Raw genomic sequence first — 6,000 nt, forward strand, 5'->3', positions numbered from 1 at the left:
AGCTGGATCACTTCCACACCCACTCTTTCTTTTATTAAAGAATAAATCTTTAACTCAATCATTGATTTGACAAGTTGAAGGCTGAGAGGACACTGGCGTGTTTGTCGCCGCTTCTCGCATCCGACCTTTTTATCTTTCCTTTTTATCTTTCCAGGCTGTTTAAACTACTAACGTCATATTGGAATTCCTCTACTGTGGATGCTCCAACGTGGATGACATGGTCCCATCTTGGCTGGCTGCTGTACCGCCTGGACAAAGTACAAACATCTCGCCGGAGGGCTACAGCTGCGGCTCGGTCACCGGCGTGTCAACTCGCCTGGAGCTAGTAGCACGCCAAGCTAGGCTGCTAACAACCAAACAGCCACACTAACCCCTGGTTAGTGTGGCTGCCAATACTGTGTCTGCTGTCACATTGCCTCTTTTATGCTACCGAATGTTCGCTCACTCAACAATAAGGCCTTACTTATCCATGAAATAATTCTGGATAAAACTTTGGACTTTCTCTGCCACGACCCTTGTGAAGGCCTGTCTCCCCACCATCTGCCTCCCGGTGGCTGATATCATCAACGCCTCACTTGGCTCTGGTGTGGCACCCTCCAGCTTTAAGTTGGCGGCCATGACTCCAACACTCAAAAAGGCAGGCCTGAAAAAAAAAAAAAAAAAAAAAAAAAAAGGCAGGCCTGGACCCAGATGACTCCAACAACTACCGTCCGATCTCTAACCTTCCGTTCCTGAGCAAGATCTTGGAGAGAGCAGTGGCTGCCCAGCTACAACATCACATGTCCCACCATGAGCTCTTTGAACCTTTTCAATCGGGCTTTAGACCCCATCACAGCACCGAAACCGCCCTCATCAAAATAACAAACGACCTCCTGATTGCTGCAGACAGCGGCCTTGTTTCCATCCTCATCCTCCTCGACCTCTCTACTGCCTTTGACACCATTTCCCACTCCATCCTCCTCTCCCATCTCTCTGACCTCATGGGCCTTACCGACACTACTCTCTCTTGGTTTCAGTCTTACCTCTCCAACCGTAAACAATACATCACTCTGCAAGGCTCCTACTCATCTACTGCAACAGTTAACTATGGCGTTCCTCAGGGATCTGTCCTTGGTCCCCTCCTCTTTACTATCTACTTGCTCCCCCTCGGTCAGATCATCTGCAACCATGGACCCAGTTTCCACTGCTATGCAGACAACACCCAACTGTATGTCAGCACCAAGCCCTCCTCACAACTCCCACAAATACAACTCAACAACTGTCTGCATTATATCAAAACCTGGATGACCAACAACCTTCTGAAACTCAACACCAACAAGACAGAGCTCATGGTGGTGGCCCCAGCACCACTGCTCAGGAAGGTTGGAGACCTCACCCTGGTCATCGATGGCTGTCCCACCTCTCCATCGCCCAAAGTGCAGAACTTGGGCGTCATTTTGGACTCCACACTCTCATGTAATAATGTAAATTTTCAAATGTATGCAGATGACGCTGTAATTTATACTCATGTAAGGAGTGTTAAAGCGACAGCTTTTATTCTGACCTTAGCCATGGAGCAAGTAAATGACTGGCTTTTTAAATCATGTTTGCTTCTCAATTTAAAAAAAACGGTCTGTTTGATGTTCTCAAAGCAATCAAAAGAAATAAAAAGCTCCGTAGTATTCTTGAGAGGAGAAGAATTACAACTTGTCACAGAATTCAAGTACCTCGGCGTTGTAATGATTTTGCAGGAGAGGAGAACCCGGTATTCAGCCAGACACTTAGGTAAAGTTTAACAGGATTTATTTTAAGTGATGAGGGGGTGGGTCCGGCAGGCAAAAAACAATCCAAGCTGGGTACAGAGCAGAACATCCAAGCATAAAACCAAAAAACTAACAGGAACTGGGCATGCTCAAAAAAAGCAAACAGGTCAGAAACAAAGAATGCAAAAATGCTGGAGAACTCTTACCACAGGAGGCGTGACATTAAAAACATGGGGAAATGAGACGAGACATTCTGGCAGGGAGCAGAGAACTGAGGCAGGTATAAATAGGCAGGAGAACAAAGGAGAGAGGGAGAGCTAATTAAACAGAACAGGTGGAAGTAATCAGAAGAAGAAGTGGCTGAAAGACTGACAGGACAAGTGGCAGGAAAAGGGATAGAACTGAACTAGACAAAATACTTAACTAAAGTAACCATACAAACTAATCCAAGACAGGAAGGCTCACTTTAACCAAAATAATTAACATATACCAGAACAGAACATTACAGGTGTGATACTTGATTCAACTTTGTCTTTCAAAAATCATATTAAAAAACTTTCCAATACTGTCAAATTTAACCTTAAAAATTTTAAACAAATCAGGTCTTTTTTAACACTTGGTGCTGCTAGAATGGTTCTCCACTCAGTGATTTTATCTAACATTGAATACTGCATCACAAGTTGGTCTCTCACCACAGTTACCAATTTAAAATTAATTGAATCACTGTACAAAAAAATCTCTTAAAGTGGTTGACCAAAAACCCAATTCTTTCCATGTATGTAATATCTTGAATAGATACAATCTCTTAAATTTTGAAAAATTTTTAAATTTTAAGTATGTATGCTTCATTTATAAAGCACTACATGGACTAGCTCCACCTCCTGTGTCTACCCTGTTCAAACCTAAGACTTCAAGTGGCCTGAGAACCAGGGCCTCCTTCAGAGGAGACTGTGAGGTCCCTCACAGAAGAACAACTTTTGGTCAGAACACTCTCTCTGTGAGAGCCACTGACATATGGAACAGTCTTTCTCTGCACCTACGGGAGAGCCCTACACTGATCAGCTTTAGAGCTCAACTCAAACTATGGATGAAAACAAACCAGTCATGTGACCACTAAACTTTTAACATTTTCCTTGTGTTGCTTATATTGTATATTATATGTTCTTTCTTATGTGTTCGCCTGCCTAGGGACTACGGATGAAAACTAGCTTTGTAGCTATAATCCGGCATATTTACATTTGTTTTTATACTGATGTTCATTAATGTGCTTTGTCCCTATTCAAATAAATAAATAAATAAATAAAATAAATTCAGTTTCCACATCCAGAGCATCACCAAATCTGCCTACTTTCACCTCTATAACATTTCAACACTCCGGCAGTCACTTACCGACTCAGTCACCGAAACTCTCATTCATGCATTTGTCACCTCCCGTCTGGACTACTACAATGGTGTTCTGTTTGGGTTGCCCAACAAAGCCCTAGACAGATTGCAGTATGTCCAGAACTCAGCTGCCAGGGTGTTAACCCACACCAAGTCCTGGCAGCACATCACCCCCATCCTCAAGAAACTCCACTGGCTGCCAATCAAACAACGCATCAACTACAAAATCCTCCTCCTCACTTACAAATCACTTCACTCACTGGCACCCAAGTACATCACTGACCTCCTCCACCCGTTCACCCAGTCACGGTCCCTGCGCTCCACCAGCAAGGACTTACTCTCCATTCCCCGCACCAGACTCAAGACCTTTGGTGACCGGGCTTTCTGTGCAATTGCCCCTACTCTTTGGAACACCCTGCCCCCTCTTATCCATTCTGCAGCTTCCCTGACACAGTTCCAAAAGCACCTCAAAACACATCTTTTCTTTCTTGCCTACCCTCCCTAAACCCCCATCCTGCCCCTACCCCCCTACTCCCACTCTTGTAAAGCGACCTTGGGTATCCTGAAAGGCGCTATATAAATTTAAGTTATTATCATTATTATTATTATTGTTTTGGCTGCATGTTGGGTTCTGGGTTCCTTACTAAAAACATAACAATCTGCCTCAATTATTTGGTTCCCTGCCTGTTTCTTCATTACAAAAGCAGCGCAAACCATCACACTATCACCACCAAGTTTAACTGTATTTATAAGATTCTTTTTTCTGAAATGTTGTGTTAGTTTTACACCAGATGTAACAAGAGGCACTCCCAAAAGGTTCCATCATTGTTTCATTAGTCCACTGAATATTCTTGAATGTCTTGAGAATAATCAAGCTGTTTTTGGTATACCTGAGACAGGTCTTTGTGTTGTTTTTGGTCAGCAGTCAGGCTTCAGAGCTCATCATAGCAGTGAAACAGCTCTGATGAAAGCCACTAATAGTCTCATGACCTCAGATAAGGGACTTGTGTCAGTACTTGTCCTGTTAGATCTCAGTGCTGCATTTGATACAGCTGATCACAATATTCTTCTAGAAAGACTTGAACATACTGTAGGGATTAAGGGTAAAGCATTACACTGGTTTGAATCTTATCTGTCTGACTGATTCAAGTTTGTTCATGTTAATAAATCTTCAAACTCAAGGGTCACTTGCAGAGTACCACAGGGTTCAGTGCTTGGGCCAATTCTCTTTAATATATATATATATATATATATATATATATATATATATATATATATATATATATATATATATATATATATATATATATATATACCATAAACCCCAGTGAATCCAATCAATTACAATTACTACAGGCATGTCTCGATGACATCAAAACCTGGATGACTTTACAATTTCAGCTTTCAAATTCTGACAGGTCAAAAGTTGTTTTCTTTGGACCTGAGTCTTTGAAAAAGAATCTTCTCAATCAATCACTTAATCTAGACAGCAAGATAATGGCCTTTGGTAATAAAGCAAAAAACCTTGGTGTTATTTTAGACATGTCATTTAAATCCCATATTAAACAGGTTTCTAAGGTTTCCTTTTGTATCTCTGGAATATTGCCAAAATTTGAAATATCCTTTCCAGGAGTGATGCACAGAAGCTAGTCCATGCATTTGTTAATTCATGGCTGAACTACTGTAATTCTTTACAATCAAGAAGTCCACAAAATGCAGTTGGAAGCCTTCAACTGATCCAAAATGCTGCAGCAAGAGTTCTGATGAAAATTAATAAGAGATATTACATTTCTCATATTTTCCCTTCATTGGCTTCCTGTTAAATCAAGCATAGAATAAAAAATTCTCCTTCTTACATATAAAGCCCTTAATAATCAAGTTGCATCATATATCAGAGCTCTGATTACCCCGTTTGTTCCTAACAGAGCACTTCGCTCTCAGACTGCAGGTCTACTGCAGACTCTTCCTTGAGTCTCTAAAAGTAGAATGACAGGCAGATCTTTTAGTTATCAGGCTCCCCTATGGTGGACCAACTCCCAATTTTAATCTGTGAGGCAGACACCCTGTTTACTTTTAAGACTAGACTTAAAATGTTCCTTTTTGACGAAGCTTATAGTTTGAGTGGCAAGTACCGATACCACAGAGGGGAATCCAGCCCCCAGACCCGGGAGGAGATCCCCATCACTACGATGGGGGGAGCAGACTACCTGACCCACAAGCTGAGACCAGGGCCGAGCACTACCCCAACTCAGGCAAACCTGGTCCATACCCTAGGCCTGGTTGTATCTAGTAAGATTTAACCAAAAAAAGTGATTAATTTGAGTTAATTTAACAAGGGGATTGTTACTTTTTAATTCTCAGTTAGGGTTTTTTTGGGCTATTTTTCTTTGAAACATGAAATAATTAAAAGACAACTGCTTTTTGTATGAACTCAGGTTATCTTTGTGTATTACCATTTGATTGATGATCTGAAACATTTATTGTGACAAAAAAGTAGAAACAGATCAACTTTGTAAGGATGCAAATACCTTTTAATGTGATTGTACTCACTCAGTCATTCACTCACTGTAGCTGGAGACAGAAACGTCACACTGAAGGCCATAATCTGTTTCTCTCGCCGTCTTTGGCAGGGGTCTTATCGATTGTACGTTGAAGGTTTTTACCCTGTGATTTCTACTCATTGTTTTGACCGCACATTGTTCTCCAGTCCAAGATCTTATTACAGTGTTCATCTGGCTCCACCTCACAACAAAGTGTTTTCAACTCCAAAAAAACCTCCTCCACACAAACAAACACTTTTATTGACAGCGTAATCACTCACTGTTCTATGTCTGCCATGCACACATACACACACATGCACACAAATAGCCACCGA

This window comes from Fundulus heteroclitus, chromosome 2 (genome assembly GCF_011125445.2).
Source record: "Fundulus heteroclitus isolate FHET01 chromosome 2, MU-UCD_Fhet_4.1, whole genome shotgun sequence".
Taxonomy (NCBI): domain Eukaryota; kingdom Metazoa; phylum Chordata; class Actinopteri; order Cyprinodontiformes; family Fundulidae; genus Fundulus; species Fundulus heteroclitus.